General features: G+C 47.9%; 1 protein-coding gene across 17 annotated transcripts in view; it reads left to right on the top strand.

The window, feature by feature from the left end:
- Window positions 1–17,274, top strand: part of IGFN1 (immunoglobulin like and fibronectin type III domain containing 1) — a 63,684-nt gene that overhangs the window by 11,959 nt on the left and 34,451 nt on the right. For 5 of the 17 annotated variants that reach the window (XM_065038603.1, XM_065038591.1, XM_065038598.1 and 2 more), the window contains 3 exons: window positions 6,965–7,083; window positions 10,154–10,228; window positions 10,579–11,902. The gene's annotated coding sequence lies outside the window, so the exon portion shown is untranslated. Of the gene's footprint in view, window positions 1–4,896; window positions 5,088–5,360; window positions 5,443–5,750; window positions 5,873–6,964; window positions 7,084–7,327; window positions 7,577–10,153; window positions 10,229–10,578; window positions 11,903–13,991; window positions 16,719–17,274 lie in introns of all 17 variants that reach the window. The other 12 variants (XM_065038594.1, XM_065038593.1, XM_065038595.1 and 9 more) reach the window with 12 other exon arrangements.

Here is a 17,274-nt window from a genome sequence, read left to right as displayed (position 1 = left end):
TGGCCATGACCCGGCCATGTGCGCTCACAGCCCAGATCAGTCGTATCTTGGGCTGCATCCCCAGCCCCATGGGCAGCAGGTTTGGGGGGATTCTGCCCCTCTGCTCTGGTGAGACCCCCTGCAGTGCTGGGTCCTCAGCACAGGACACACATGGAGCTGCTGGAGAGGGGCCAGAGGAGCCACAGGAATGATCCGAGGCTGGAACAGCTCTGCTGGGGGACAGGCTGAGAGATTTGGGGTGTTCAGCTGGAGAAGAGAAGCTCCAGGGAGACCTTATTGCAGCATTTCAGTGCTTAAAAGGGGCCTCTCAGAAAGATGGGGACGGACTTTAGAGCAGGGGCTGTTGCAACAGGACAAGGGGTGATGGTTTTAAACTAAAGGAGGGAGATTCAGGCTGGACATGAGGAAGAAATTGTTGCCCCTGAGGGTGGTGAGAGCCTGGCCCAGGTTGGCCAGAGAGGTGGTGGATGAACCATCCCTGGAGACATCCCAGGCCAGGCTGGACGGGGCTCTGAGCAACCTGAGCTGGTGAAGATGTCCCTGCTCATGGCAGGGGGACACTGGGGAAGCTGGGAAGGTCCCTCCAACCCAAACCATTCTGTGATTCTCTGATGCTCTGCTCTGGAAAGTATGCTGTGGCCATGTCAGGGGACACAAAAAGCCTAAAGCAGAAATGACATCTTCTCAGGACCAGCAGTGGTCACGCTGAAGGTCTTGTGCAACCCAGCAGCCCTGATCACAAGCCAGGTCACCTCCCTGTGGTGCAGGTCAGCGTGAAGGAGGTGGGTGCTGGCGCTGGCTGCAGTTGCTGCTCTGCTGGATCGTTTCACCGGGCACGTGTGTTCTGGGAGCTCACGGGGTAACAGGTTTGGCTCAGCCCGTGCTCACAGGGTGGCAATGGCCACCGGCCAAGTGACAGCGGCTGCTGGCCATGGGGCTGCTGGCCCGGCTGCACAGCAGGACACGGCTCTCAGCACCCCACCCTGCAGCTGCTTCTCTTGCTTCATCCAAATTAGTTAAAGCAAGACACGTCTCCACCTCTGGGGGATGCTGGAGGGTGAGGAAAAGCTGGTTTATTATTTTGAGGAGATTTTAATTTGGTTTTGCTTCCTTGCTACTGTTTCCATGATGAATTTGCTTTCGGAATCAAAAATTCCTTTGATTCACAAGCAAATTAGTCAGCATGTCTCACCAAACATGGAGAAATGAACCAGAGAGCCCGTGGCTGCTCTGTAGCTCTGAAAGGGACTGGAGAATGGTCTTGTCAGGTCTTGTGTCTTTTGTCCTGAAGTCTGGAGGAAGATTTTTCCAGTTGTTGCCTTAGGAATGGTCATTTCTCATGTTCAGCAAATCACACAATGGCTCTGTGTTTCTCGCCTCCTTAGGAAAGAGTCTGGGGGTTCATGGCCCAGCAAAATGTTCCTACGGTACGAGTCCTGTTGTTGTCGTCGCAGTCGTGTTTGGCACAGCCCCTGCCAGCAGATCTATTTGCAGGGAGGTCCTGCCCTTGAAGCCGAGTGCCCGGAGGTGTCAGCGGCTGCACGTGGCCGCGTTCGCACTGTCCTCCCCGCAGCCGCCGCCTCTCCTCGCAGCTTCTAAAATTCCCATCGCCAGGGGGGTTATTTCCTTATTATTGACACCTGTTTGGGCAGGCAGATGCGCTCACCGCTTGCAGAGCCGCTGGGACTGAAAGCTTTTATGCAGAACTATATCAAGAGGTGTTAAAACTGGCCCGCGTGTAATTTATAGTCGGCGGCAGCGGCTTCGGCCCACTAGACACAGCATGCTGGAGCATTAGCTCTGCTGTCAGCTCAATTGTCAGCCGGATGCCGAAGGAGGTGGAGTGGATTCTCTTTGGATCACAGCTTTCCGCATTCTTGGTCACAAGTCAGTGGGGTCGTGAACCTGAAGACAACTGTTGTGATTGTCAGGCTCTGAAGAGCTCTGTAGGCCGCGATAAAATGCTCTCATGCAGACACAAGTACACACACACACGTACAGGCGAAATCATAGAATGGGAGAATCCCAGGTTGGAAAGGACCTCAAGGATCATCTGGTCCAGCTTTTCTTGGCAAAAACCCAGTCTAGACAAGCTGGCCCAGCAGCCTGTCCCACTGAATCTGGAAAGTGTCTGATGTTGGGGAATCCACCACTTCCCTGGGGAGATTATCCCCATGGCTGGTTGTTCTCATTGTGATAAATGTCCCTCTTGGGTCCAATTGGCATCTCCCCAGGAGTAATTTGTACCCATTGCCCCTCATCTTTTCTGTGTGTCTCCTTTTCTTCTAGTCTAGACCTTTCCGGTCAGAAATTTGGATCCTAAGCCATTGCTATTAAGTTCACTTTGTTTTATAAAGTTTAGAAGCAGCGTCAACTGTAACAACTAAATTAAGAATGTCCAGCTGGCATAGGAGAAGACAGTCACACAAAAGTGCTATTTCTGCCTGGGTGAAATACCAGTCTGTGATTTCTACCTAAAGGATGTGGAGTTCTTGCTCGCAGGTAAAAATTGGGACTTTGTGTTCTAAAGGCTCCACTGTCAGGGACATTGGCGGCACTTAAAGCTTGTGTAATGCTGCCTCGTTAGCTCAAATGACTCGCTGTCTTACCTAAAGCTTTCTTCGTTGCTGGCCCTGCACATGGGTGCCCTATCATGCAGTGCACAAAGTTCACTGTAGTTTGGCTATGGAAAGAGAATGCCCAAGGGTAGGGACAACAAATTGCCAAAATAACTGTGCAGCAAGTCACTCCCAACTGGCATTTACTGCGGCCAAGAGTTTCCGAGTTCAGTGTCTCCTGGCCATTTGTCCTCCCAGACTTCATTCCTGACCTTGGAAAAGTCACCTCAATTTGAGTGGCAGAAGGTTGTGTCACAGAGTTCCTATTGTAAAATAAATACATCTGTGTTAACACCTTATTATTCCAACTAGGAGGCTGTGTTAGCCAGATGTGATGGTTAAAAGTCTCCTGATGTTCCTCTTTATGGTCACTTACTTCCATTTTTCTTTCTGTCACCTTGTCCTCCCTTTTGGTATTTGCCTTTGTATGGTATTTAATATCTTTACCCCCATCTCTCCTTTGAGCTGAAGCTGAACAAACTAAGCTTATTCATTATTTTTTAATCCAACTTGCCCTCTGCTGCCTTGAGCAGCCTGTCCCTGTATATCTTGCTACTCGAGCAAATCATTCTTGAATATGGACAAACAGCAGCGTTCCCCATATTCTGGTGGAGGCCTCAAAAGCTGAGCTCAAAACCTGGCACATATTTTTCTAACAGCAATAATTTATCAGCTAATGCTGGAATTGCACTCGGAGTTTTCCTTCCACTGCTCTCAGTAATTTCTATTTCTCAATCCTTGTTCTCGGCTCATCTTTGTCTTCATCACTTTCCCCATCGTTATTATTTAAAACTGAGGCTCTTCACCACATTCTCCTCCTTTTAACACTGCAGAGTGAACCCTTTTCATCTTTTATTTTGTCTAGATTTTTTCACTGTTGATTTTAAATGATTAAAATGTAGGTTGGTATTTGTCAGTCCCTACTTGATCACAGCACATCTTGATTTTGAAAACGTACCAGGTTGGAAAAACCTAATGAAACATCCTTTCTTGAACTCATCAGGACAAAAAGTCTGATGGAATCTGCAGGTGTGGAAAAAGAGCCAAAGGAGAACACCAGGAAATTAAGGTCATAGCAGAAAAAAACCCCAAATATTTTATGTATGTGTTGGATGTGGAGGTCCCTGTGCTTGGGTCTCTCATTTGTGGGTGATTTTGAGGACCAGACAGCTGAAAATCTGCCCCAACGTAGGGTTGAAATAGCTGAACTGCTAGTTTGCATTTCAAATTGACTTTGTACCATGACAAAGACTTGAGCATGAGAGTCAGGGCTGAGTGTAGCAATGGGCCATAAGGGCATTTTCATACCACGTGTGCAAGGTCGAAGGAACCTGATCACTCAAGGTCTATTCTTCACCGCAGGCGAATGAAAACAACTTGTCTCCTCTCTGAGCATGCACGGATTGACTCCTTTAATAAGCTAGGGCTTCCCAGTTATTAATAATCACTGATATCAGGCTGCAGTGTGTCAGCAATTATTCACAGAGCCTTAATGACAGAATTCATAGCGAGCAAAACCATTAGAAGAGGAATGTTGCCAGGAATCCTAAATCCCTGCCTCTGGCATGCTGAGCTTTGGAAGCTTCCACCCCAACCTGCCTTTCAGGGGATGGTTTGTCAAGATGGTTTTCAACCCTCAGAAATTCTCTTTTCTGCAGCATTTGCCCTTCTTTCTTCACGGCCGTGCCTTGGTGACAGGCACTGTCACTCCGCCTTGTCTTCACCTCGGTTTTATTCTTGTTTGCTGCCTCCTTTTAGCCCTTTCCACATTTTTTAACACAGCAAGTTCCTTCAGTTTTGCCCTAGTACTTGTACACAGAAGCTTCATTTGACCATCTCATGTTTACTGGTTAAAATTAGCACCGCCGTTCTACTTGCTCTAATGACTGTTTCGACAAATTTGATTAACTTCAGCTTTATTTTTCCTCCTTCTCCATCCTTTTGCCCACTGATGCCTTTATCCTTTTTTTTTGGCTAGACTTCCCATATTCCGAGTCAAACCTCGCTCTCAAAGAATGACCAATTTTGAGAGTGGATTCCTTTTCAAAACAAGATCGGGTTGATTAGGACATTATCCAGGAAAATTTTTAATCTCTCCAAGGATGGAGATACGATCTCTCTGGGCTGTTGTTCCAGTGTTTGACCACACTCACATCTTACTGATGCTGTTGGGTCTTGCACCTGAGTCTTGGGTGCGTGCCGTGATCTGGCATGTCTGGAAACAATGGTTAGGACAATGTGACATGGCAAATAGTAAATCCTTTTTTAATAAATACAGCAGAGTGCTGCAGGCCACACAGCTTTCCTGCCACCTTCTGACCAGGTCACCATGACTGGCTGGACCGTGATGGCTTTTCCCGATACGACATATAGCTGAACGTTAAGGAACGCGTCCTGGATGAAACACTTAAGGAACTGCTGTAACTACTTCTGTTTGAAAGAAGCCTCAGTTCATTGAGACTTGTAAAGGTAAAATGGGACCATCCTTCTCCTTTCACCCTCTGGCTGAGCTCAGAAATCAGCTGACATAGTTAAGCTGACAGTCATTAGATTTATATGCCCTTTGCTTCTGGCATTCTGTCCTGTCTGATCTGGCAGTTTGGGTCTCTTGACCTTTGTGGCATGTGGCAAGGCCAGTGTATCTTGGCTTCTGCCTCAGACGGCTGTGGCTTGTTGTTTAAGGAAGTTTATTTCTCAAGGATACAGTCATAAGTCAGCAATGCGCATGTTCTATTTTTGCAGGCATACCTAGAGAGCCAGGAAGGAAGCCAAAACTCTTCCAGAGAAGACAAACTGCAGATCTCAATGCTCTTATCAATGAGGTGTAAGTTCATCAGCTACAAAGAAGATACAAATTGTACAACAGGCTAAATAAAGAGAGGACAGGGAAAAGAAAGGTGCATAGAATCTGACATAGCCACTTAGAAGATGATGGATAGATAGGAAAATACTACACCAGGAAGAAAAAGCTGAATTTTAGTGTAAGTGTATGGGACAGAGAACTAAAATTATCCTTTGAAAGATGGGTGTGAAGTCTCAATAAACACAAATCCCAGAAAATTTGTTTTCATATGCTTACAGAAAGTGAGCAACAACAGTTAATGGTTTGTTTGATTGCTCTCTGTTTTTTAGAGCCCTGTAGAGTTTTGCTGTCTGTCTCCCTGGGTTGCTGGGACTCTTGTTCTCTGAGCTGCCTCCTGCTCTGCCGCTTTGGGGTGGAACCCAAGCTCCTTGATATTGCCATGAAAGGAAGGGTAAGGATGGCCAAGAGCATCTCACCAGTGTGTTCCAGCTCCCAGCAAGGGCTGGGAAATTGTCAGTGTGACCCAGCTGGCCCTGAGGAACCAAAATTGTAGTGGTGGTGTAGGAATGCGGGCCAGCCCTCTGAGATGATAAACAAGTGAGGTTTCTCTGCTTCTCTCCTCTGCCGTGGGCTGTATAGGCCGCTCTGCCCCTGTATGGTCATTGCGGGAGGAATAAAACCTAAATCCTGGTTACAACCCCTCCAAAGTAGGTGAAAAGAGAGGAGTTGGTGGGGAGCGTAAAATGAGATCTGCTTGGCTGAAAAGCACATGAATGGCTGCGAGGATGAGCCATTCGCTGTCATGGTCGTGGACTGGAACATCTGGGGCTCTGAATCCGTCAGTCAAAGAGATTGACGAGGACACACTGCACTTCGTGAAGGCCCAAACTGCAAGCAATTTGCTTGCCGTTCAGATTGCTTCAGAGCAACAGACCAGCTCCAAACGCAGGGTTAATCAGGGCCTTCGCGTGGGTCTTGTTTCCTCCTGCTCAGCTCCTGGCACTGGTATTGTCTGCCCCAGCCACCCTTCCCAGAAGCCCATCCTGTCTCATCCATCACCCGTGGTGATACAGGATCCGTCTCCGACACCCACTCCTCCTTCCCTCCCTTCTCCAAGTCTGGCCGTGACGTACCAGCACCCCTGACATTCTCCTGCCCGTTTCAGTGATGCCTCTACCCATCCATCTGCCTTGAAAAGTGACCTGCTCACTATGTCCCCCCAGCGCTCCAGCAGACAGGAGCCGGCCTGTCTGCCCGGCCGCGAGCAGGCGGAACGTGCTCGGGGGTGGAAAATACAGAGCGCGGGCGACTGCGTGTCACTGCAGGCAATACATAAAAAGTAATTCCTGGAGACTTGTCAGAGACCAAGTTGTAAACTGGGCTGCAAGATACGGTATCAGTCATCCAGTTCCTATTCAGAGGCTCTGCCTTTCCCGGGCAAAGTTAAGGAGTAATGTTGCAACAGGGTGACACAACTCTGTGTGAGACCTTAAAGGGGAGGAAGGTGATTTTATTTTAAAACAAAATGTTTTCATTCACTCAGGTACGCCTATTCACATACCCACAAGGACCAAGATAATTATATCCCAGCGGTCTTCCCAGCACGTGGGCACCAAGACAAGTGCGTCCAGATGATCCCAGTGACTTCAGGAGAGGCTCCAGGTACTCAGTGCCCATTACAGGATCCCAGAACCCCAGGCAGGTTGGGGTTGCAGGAGCTCTGTAGATCCCCAGCCCAGCCCTGCTCACGCAGGGTCACAGAGCAGATCACACAGGTGGGTCCAGGGGGTTTGAATGTCTCAGAGAAGGAGACTCCACACCCGCTCTGGGCAGCCTGGGCCAGGCTCTGGCACCTCCCAGCAAACAAGTTTCTCCTCCTGTTCACATGGAGCCTCCTGTGTTTCAGCACCCGTTGCCCCTCACCCTGGCGTTGGGCACCATTAGTCAGGTCTGGACACTTCAAGCTGAGATGACTTTGAAAAAAGAAGTTTTGTATCTTCAGGAGCTTTGAATCACTGACAGAGTTCATCATGTAACGCTGCCAGGACTGAAGTCACACGTGCCTCTTCCATCAGGAACAGCCCAGCTCCTCCTGCTCCACAGCTTCCAGCTCTTACGGGCATTTCCCTGCGAAGCTTCCCAGCCTGTCCTTGTAGTGAGTAGTGAGGGCCTGTGTCTGTCACACGTTGGGTCACTGTCACATGGGAGAATGAGTGAGGGAATATGTTGTCACGGGGTGTTTAGGGGCAAAAAGCTCAGCATCCTTCATGATATGCAAAAAGCACAAGACCACCGAGAACCCTGCCACTGTCAGCCAAGAGTGACAGGGTGATATCAGACCTGCCTTGGGCCTGGACCCAAGAAGGCGTTTGTAGGCCAGACACTCAGTGTCTCTCTTGGTGTCCTCTGGCCTGTTTTGTGCTCGCAGGAGTGAGTCAGGTTACCCAGATGGCAGTCAGAGCTCACAAGGGCAGGTTCCTCTGCCAGCACTGCTGGGTCAGGTGAGCTCCGCTCAGTCTCCTTGGGCACGTACTGGTTCCATTTGAAGGAGGCTGGAAGAGGTCAATCAGAAACCCAGTTGGTTATCCCTGCTGTTCAGGTCTTTGCCCATCTTATTTTGTGTGACTGAATACCCAGACCCTGCTCGTGTCCTCCTGCTGCTGTCCTGAAGATGCAATTATTGAGCTGGTGGATATGGGTGTCTGAGGGGACATCCAATAGTTGAAAAAGAAGCTCTTGGATGTGATGCCCCTTAGTTAGTCTTGGAGCTGAACCCCCTGGAAGGCTCCAAGTGCTTTTGGATGCTTCAGTAAGTTGTCTTCCCTGCCGCACAGGTGCTCACAGTCCCTTTGGCAGAACATTGTAGGACAACTACAGGAGTCACCATCCCTGGAAGGGTTTAAAAGCTTCCTAGGTGAGGTTCTCAGGGACATGGGTTAGTGCCAGAGTTGGACTCGATGATCTTGAGGGTCTCTTCCAGCTGAAATGATTCTATGATTCTATTCTATGAACTAAGAAGGGAGTTTGGCTTTACTGACTGCGTGTGGGTGATGGAGGGGATCCCCAGCACTCCCCTGGTATTATTTCTCTCCACTTCATGTCCAGGTTCATACACTGAGCTCCTGGCTGTCATTCCTGGTAGGTCATTCAGCTAATTTTTGACTGTCCACAGAAGCTGGCTACCTGACACCAGCCTCACCACAGGGGAGGCTTCCAGTGGTTGCTGAAGGGGTCTGGCTTTTGAAAGCAAGAGTGGTTTGTACAGAGTCGGGTGCCTAAAGGAACCATGATGTCTCATTTTGTCTGGATGCTTGAGATCAAAGTAGATCTTTGGCCCCTCAGAGGGATGTTCTGCTGCCAGGATGCATCCTGGTTTAGGATCATTGAAAAATAGAATTATTTAGGAATTATTTAGGCTGGAAAAGACCTTTAAGATCATGGAGTCCAACCGTAACCCAGCCCTGGCACTACGCCATGTCCTGAGAACCTCATGTCCGTCTGTCCAACCCTCCAGGGATGGTGACTCCAGCACTGCCCTGGGCAGCCTGTTCCAATGCCCCACAGCCCTTTGGGGAAGAAATTGTTCCCAGATCCAACCTCAACCTCCCCTGGCGCAACTTGAGGCCGTTTCCTCTGCTCCTGGCGCTTGTTCCTGGGGAGCAGAGCCCGACCCCCCTGGCTCCAAGCTCCTTTCAGGCAGTTCAGAGATCAGAAGGTCTCCCCTCAGCTCCTGTTCTCCAGCTGAACCCCCCAGCTCCCTCAGCTGTGCACAGGGATGGAGCCCGTGCCTCGGATCTGCAGCAGTGTTGTGGTGTCTTGCTCTAGGACACTGTCATCACACCTACACACTGGGAGTCTGAAAACAGGCTGAGATGTGACAATTTGCACAACCGCGTCTCGTGTCCATGTCCACTTACTTGAGGCTTTGTGCTTCATGACCATAAAGCTCGAGAAGAACACAAAGTGGATTGCGTTCTTAGTCTGTCACAACAAAGGTTCAGGGTTCTCAGACTTAATGCACTAGTGGGTCATTTCTGTGTTTTATCCTCATTTGGTGTAGCAATGGGAAGGTTTTTGAGCCCTCAGTACAGCTCCTAACAGACGATTTAATGACTGGGTTGCAAACATGACAGGGGAGAGGGTCAGGGCTGGCTGCGCTGATGGTGTTTTAGGATAATACTCTGTGGGAGAGTAACAAAATCTGTCTACGTCGTAAATAAATCTAAATGGCTTATTTTGGCAAAGAATTCTCATTCCTCACAAATCCAATTTTGAGACAACCAATAACCACTTGCTAATTTGAGATGAAATTAGAATTGGAATGTGACATCCTCAGATCAGCTCACATGTAGTAGTTGGTGGCTTTCCAGAAGAGTCCTCTCACACGTCTGATAGGAAATAATCTTTATGAGGGCTGTCAAAGGGAAGGGAACACCCAGGCTTACAAATCATTGAAGTGGGTTATTGGAAAGGGATGTGTCAGAGGTTTGCTAAGTGAAGCACAGGCTGCCCTTTGGGTTTCTGAGTAAGCAGGTTGGATTTTCGAGTCTATCAGACTGATGTTAGCATCTCCTGGGTTGTTAGCACTTCTCTGCTTTTTGAGGCAGAAGTTGCTTTTGCTCTTCTACAACATTAAATGAAATCTTCTATGTTTTGCTGACTGTGTGTGTAAAGATGTATAAATGTGATTCTTTGGATATGTCACCTACACTTTGTCTTAAATCTGTTGCAGTATAAGCTCAGCAGAATGTGCAGCAGCTCAAGCTTTCTCATCAGCACAAAGGATGCTTGGCTGTCGAGGGGCAAGGTAGGAAATCCTCAGTGGGTTTCAGTTGACCACTGTGATATCAAGGGACTGAGAATCCAAACTTCATCTAAAGTGAAAGACTTAGGGAAAAAATACCCCATTTGGATTATCTGGAGTCTTGCAAAGTACATAAAAATACAGGCAAACCTGTCCTGCTAGTTCATCTTTGTACCTCTTGCTGTGTCTTCTTACAACTAGTTGCTTACCAAGACTTGGTGCATTGGAGGGATAATTTTACACAAGGGGCCAATAGACCCATTGTTCCTGGAGTGCGTGGGATGAGTTCCAGGTGGTTAGAAGCAAAACCTTTGGAAATGATGTTTGCTTTTGATTCTTGCCTCTCCTGACAGGTGTTGCTGGAGCAGGTGATGCAATTCCAGGCCAGGCCACGTTGTTGGGGCTGTGCAGTTTGCCCACTTTCCGTGCTTGAAGTGCTTCATGCACCGTGGCTGCTGAACTTCATCCCTCTGCTTTGTAGAAGCATCGATGTGCTCACGTCTGCCTTCCCTCACAGTATCGTGTGGGGTTGCCTTTGAAATTGAATATGGCTGATATTGTCCCCCAACGTGCGACTGTCCCTGTGCTGAGCAACGTGGGCAATGAAACCCCAGAAACGTCTGCAGAGCTGGGTGCGAGGAGAGCACTGAGTGCTCCATGGGTGCCCTCTGTGAGCTGCAGAAACTCCATAAGCTTCTTTAACCCCCTGCTCTGCGCTCTTTTATTTTGAGACTCCGTCTTATTTCTCTCAACATTTATCTAGATCAGCTCCAGGTGACTCTGGATGTCTCCCGCCACAGGAAGCCTTTGCTAACAAGCGGAACCTCGTCTGCAGGTGCATCTGATCTCCATTTCCAGCCTGACCTAGTGGTTCCTAATCCCCGTTAATGCTACCGAGGTCTGTTTTACTCCCAGGCGTGCACAGAGCTATGCAGGTGACAGAGGCTGCTCTCAGCCCTGTAACTGGAGCGCAGGCTCATGCTGTTCAACTACATGCTAATAAATTTTCAGCTGCAAGCAAAGAAATTCTCATTAGCACTGTGAGCTCTGTCAACCTCTTATATTCATACTGCTAACTCTTCAAAGAGTTATTTTAAAAAGGAGACTATTTAGAGAAGCGTCGTCTTTAAATGTGCTTGGCCACTCACTTTTAAGTGAAGTTCAATTTATCCGATCAATTAGTAACACTAGTTATTCCTGAGATTGATTTCAAGCCAATTAAGCTGCAGTTTCCTTTAAAACATTCAGCTGCCTGAAAGTTTTTGAGTCGCTGCGAAGAGGAAACTCAATCTGCAGCAAAAGCACTGCTCTGACTGACTTGTGAAATGTTGAAGAATGATGTTAATCTCAGATTTGCCCAGCGCCGTTGCTGGTGCGGACTGAAATAATAATGAATAGAAGGCAGGTGTATTGAGTTCCCTTAAAAAAAACCCTCCTGGGGATGTCTGGCAGGCTAAGAGCCCTGTGACAGGCTGCACCTACCAAACAGAGAGGGTGAGACAGAGATTAAGTGTGAGAGAAGGGGAGGCGGAAGGCGAGACAGAGGGAGCAGCTGAGAAGGATCCCAGGGACCCAGGACCGATCCCACAGCTCAGCACCGACCGCAGAAAGGACACTAGGACCTGCAGCTTCCACAGCAGCCGCGACAGGAGGGGACCCCAGGGGTGGCACACGCAGGTGAGTGCCCTGTACCTGTTTCACATGAGTAGCTGTGTTTGCTGTGAAGCTCCTTGTGGTCACCTTCACAAGGCAGGAGAGGTGACCGGCAGGCAGTGCCGGACCCTGCTTGTTTCATACCTGCACAAAGGGGACAACGGTGGCGCTTCTGTGAAACCACCGGGTTCCAGGAGCAAGTAGGGGTGGAAGGGGAGAGATGCCCTCTCTTTCCATCCTGATTATTTCTATTTTTGATATTTTCCCACTGGACGCCGGCATAATTTTCTGGCTCTGTTTACAACTTATTTTATTCTGGTATTTTATTGGTGGATTAAGTGAGAGTTTGACAGAGAACAACCCTCAGAAGCAGCAGGATAGCAATCCCAGCAATGAGAGTCCTCTGGCACCTCGGTAGACATTAACTTGTGCAGGTACAGGTCACGCAGGGCACTAATAAAACAGCGTTGAAAATAACATCCAGGTGGCCTGCAAAGATAGTGGGAAAGTGGCTCATTTTGTGACATCTTGGGTTTTCAGAGAGATTTTTCTTACCATTTGTTTCAGTGTCCAATTCCTGGCACATTAGGGCATGAAATATTAAAATAGCTCGTCATGCGAGGACGAGGCTTTTTTCATCTGTTGCCACTGGCAGGTTGGGGAAACAAATAAATAAATCAGAAGTGGGGTATTTGCTATGTGCTCTAGTTTGAAGCGGGAGGGGGAGAGATGAGAAAACCCCTTATAACTTGATAACTTGGATCACTTGTGGCATCTGAATAGCACTTTTTTCTTACTGCACGCAGTGAGTTTTATTAACCCTCTGCATGCCCGCGGAGGGGCACATGCAAAATGGTTTGAATGTACATGGTTAAACTGAGCTGGAGCAGAAGACATTAGGCAAAGTCCTGTGGCCATATAGAAGTGCTGTACTCTTTACATTCATTCAAGCAAATGATGGGTTAAAATGTTGCTTTCTTCAGTGTCTCAAGGAGGGGTGAAAAGTATTAGCGGGGTGATATGTCTGGTAATATGTTGATGTTTATTTGCATCTTTGGTGAGTGTATATTGAACATATATTGGCCAATATTTTGTTGTTTCTGAATGGAAAAGTAAGTAAATTCCAGTGCTGGCCAACCCAGGTGTTGGAACATGCAAGAAAAGGAGTTGTGAGGGCGGCTATCGCATGGGGAAAGTAGAAATGTCAGGTTTACAGGCAGCCGGGCTCCGTCTCAATCATGGATCGTGCTAACGAACCCGCCGGGCGGTCACGGCTGCAAACAGATCACATCAGTCCCGAACAAGGGAGCGGAAGGAATTCTGGACGCCGTGGGAAGGAGGGAGCTAATCCGCGGTGTGAAAGCAGAGAGCTGCTGCTTCTTGAGTTCGTTACCCCGATTCTAATCTTTTCCTTATGTTGAGCTGCATCTCAGCGCGCAAGAAGTCCGGCCAACTGCGGTGGGTGTAATCGTGGCTCTTTGTGAGCGGCGGTGACAGACCTCAGCTTGCTGGTGACAAAGGGGCACAATGGCACCTTGGGCATGGGAAATAAAATAGGCTTTAAAATAGTCTCTGGAATTTATTCTGGAGTGAATGACGTGGGCGATCTGGTGTGGAGGGTCTAGGCTGAGCACGGGCATCTTCCACTGGAATCAGAGGGAGCTGCAAGTATTCAATACTCGGTGTATTGCCCTTATTTAAAATCAAATATTGTGAGTGCAGAAGACTCATTTGGGGCACCCACATGTGGTGTGACTGCTCCTCACCCTGGAGCAAACAAATACTGTCTGAGACCCACCTGGTCCATGGCCTGATCTGACCACGGTTACGTCCCTTTACATGACCAGCAGGACCAGTATTATCAGAATCACCCGATTTGATATTGTACGTGGGGTGGTTGTAGGGCTGCAGGTAACTGGTAGTTATCTCTGAATTTGGGCTTTTATTCCATTTTCCTTGTGCTTGCCCATCCTTAGATGAACGCAACTTCTATTTTTTTATGGCGTTTATGTGATTTTTTCATTGCCATGATGTCAAAGTAGACTTTGAACCTGACTGTTGAGCTTTGCCTATCTTAACCCATCCCATATCTCTGAATATTTCTGTCCAAAAGCCTCTCTGACATCACCTTGACCTTCAGTGCAGTGACCAACTGGACGCCCATGCTGCATGGACATGGCTTGGCCAAATGATTCAAGCACGAGCCGAGCTTTTGACCTTGGTCATCTCTTCATGAACTGGACAATCCAGTCAGCTTTTTGGACCTCCCAGGTCTTGGTTTCTTCACTTCTTGCTCTGTCTGAGCCGTGCGGTGGCTGCCGACCGTCTCTAGGAAGAGTTTGGCCAGTTGTCACCTCTCAGAAGGAGCAGGCGTCGCATTGATACACTGAAGAAGGGAAACAGAAAATCAGAAGAGTCTCGATTCCGGATAAAATGTACTTTTATAATCCCGTCCTGAAATAACTGAGCTGCAGCTGTTGTCTCTTGACACTTCTTCACCGCTCTTCGTTAGGGGAATGAACTCACTTCCAGGGAAAAACATGCGGTGAAAGCAGTGACCGCTGCTGAATGTCCCGGGCTTCATGATGACATTTTGCAGGTTTTCAGTGGCATGCGGTAGCGTATCCACCGGCACGCAGGGGTTAACAGGACTTTTGGGTGGGCGGCTGGAAAACAAGCTGTGAAATGGAAGAAGGTCAGTCTCTTGGAGGAGTTTGCTCTGTCACAGATGGTTTTAAGTTATCCGTCTGTCTGTAGGAGAGGTCTCTATTCCTTCCCCCCCAAGAAAACTGTAAAACCAGGGCTGGAAATAAAGCAAAGCATGATTGGGTCTGGGTTTGGTGGAGCAGGCAGAATCGTAGCTCTCCTGGTACTTGCTAGACCCAACCATCTGATTAGGAATTCCCCAGTTGTTCAAGCAGCCCCCAACAGCAAAATGCCATTTGAGACTAAATCTCTTGGGCAGCGCACTTTTCAGTGAGGGATGAATGAGAGCTGAACTCAGGTTTTGGTAGAATCCGAGAAATGTTTCCTCTGGGAGCATCCCCATTAGTTGTTATTGTCTGTAGAGACTTAACAGCTGGTTTTATTAGAGGTTGAGTCTACAGCATCCAGTCAACAAGGTAACATAACTACTGCTCTAGACCAGTAAGACAAATGTCTAAGGAAACATCTTTGGGATGATCATTGGCCAAAGCAGGTGGAGAAAGGGACAGAGGGAAACCCATGAGGACGTTGCTAGAAAAGTGTCTGCCACTGAGTGAGCTGCTGCTGGAAACTCCTTGTTGTCTTATTTTCTTGGCTTATTAACTTTAAAATTGTTTAATGTGACTTTGGAGTTGCCTCTGCAAACATAACAAAGGATGTAGAACTGAATGATGTTCGCCCAAGCACCAGTTGGAACAATGGCATTTTCCTCTATTGACACTGGGAAGGTATAAATACCGTCACCAGCAATAACTGTCCAAAAAGAAAGAAGGAATGAAGAAAATGACTCCAGAATTTCTTTTTCACATTTATCTTTCAAATTATTGATGGAAATAGTGGTTCCTAGCCCTGCAAAGGAGAAGTTTTTGATATCAGGATCAGACGAGCTGATGGATCATACTGTTATCACCAGTGTCTTTTCCACCGAATAATCATGTTTCTCAGACTCGCAGAAACAATGCACTGCATGGATTTTCTGTCTTATCCTGGCCAACATCTTAGCTCCAGTTTCTGGTTCTGTCAGCCCAGACGTCGTGCAATCCATGGTCACCGCGATAAAAAACCTTCTATTGCCAACTTCTGGATCCAGCCCTTTGTCTCAGAGTTGAACGTGAGGATTTAATATGAATATATGGCACATCATGCAATGGGAAAAAAAGGATTGTATGCTCTTGGCCAGAAGTGAATGAAAGCAAACTCCCAACCTGAGCAGTTAGTGCTGCCGGGAGAAGATATAATAGCATTGGGTCCCAAACTGGCCACCTCTGTGAACATCTGGGATTAAATAGAGTTACCTTTGCTTCTAAGTGAGCTTTTTGAGTAGAGGTAGGAAGGTTTACAAGTTGCAAAAGCAGACAAAGCAAAAGATTTTGGGGCACAATATACTGCACTTGTACTTCTAGGGTAAACCTGTCTGTGGAAATACGTGGCTTGCAACTGCTGATGGGATCAAATTCAGGTGTCTGTGTTGAATAACTCAGATTAAAGACTTTACTTTTGAAGGCCAAGCCTGGGTGTGGTTGCCCTGTACACAAATACAATAATCCACTGGTTTCCTTCTCTGCTAAGGACTTATGGGATCTCCAAAGGACTCGTGGCCTCTGAGAACCAGTCTGGCATGTCCTACAAATCTTGAACGTACAGCTCGTCCTTTCCTTGGACAAGCCATCGATCTGCACAGACCTTTGTGGTGCAAAGTCCCGACCCAGCTCACATTTGGAAACCCAGCGTTGCCTTGACTGATGTTCACATCTGGCCAAGTTTGCTCGTTGCGTCGTTTGGGGCTCACCAAGGGCTCGGGGTGATTGGGGAGCAGGGCTGTGGAACGACCCACCTACAACTACAGTGTAGAGACATCCCAGCTGGGCAGCCATGGAGCGCAGCCTTGGCTTCTAGGAGAGCGGAGGGATGGGAGCGGGACAAGAATTTGTCATTGCTATTGCCATTTAGTGACGTTGACACCAGACTAATAAGGGGCGTGGCTTCTTTAATGCAAATCACCAATATCTGTGACCAGGAGTCCCGTTGAGGAGCCATGAGGAGCTCCAAGGTCTGAGCCAGCGAACAAAGCCACCGCGGACCCAGCAGACGCGACAGTGACTTCAAGGATCATCTCAGAAGCTCAGTGCGTAAGGTAGTGAGTTGGGTCACGTCGCCCCTGAGATTTGTGTGGGGGTGACACAGGGCTGGGAGGACCAAGTGTCACCTTTGCCGTCATGGTGGACGTTGCTCTGTATTGTGGTAGGTCTGGAAATTGTTGTGAGTTCTCCTCCAGCATACAATGATTTCCTTAGTAAGACAACAGGCTGTTGGAGATCTGCCTTAACTGTCCCATGGAGTTACCGTGGGACTTGTGGCACTACGGTTTCTAACTTTTTAATCTTGGTTGCGTTGTTTCTTGGAACAGTAAATAGGGATGTGTTATTTTTCCTTCTGGACATTTCGTAAAACTCTGTTGCATTTGCTCTGTGATACTTACTTTAAACTTATGGACTGTATGAAAATACATGTCTGTGTTATGTAAAATTTCATGGGTATGTTGTGGACATCAAAAAGGATCTGTTCTCATCTTGTCCCGTACCTGCTTGACCAAACTGACGCGAATTCGCTGTCCCGTTCACTCCCGCTAGGGCGTAATTGCTTTTTCACTTAGAAAATATAGATGGCGTGTGTCTCCTTTTGGCATATTG

Source organism: Columba livia, chromosome 22 (genome assembly GCF_036013475.1).
Source record: "Columba livia isolate bColLiv1 breed racing homer chromosome 22, bColLiv1.pat.W.v2, whole genome shotgun sequence".
NCBI lineage: Eukaryota > Metazoa > Chordata > Aves > Columbiformes > Columbidae > Columba > Columba livia.
The sequence above is the reverse complement of the archived record's forward strand: the minus strand, read 5'-3'. Positions and strand labels throughout refer to the sequence as shown.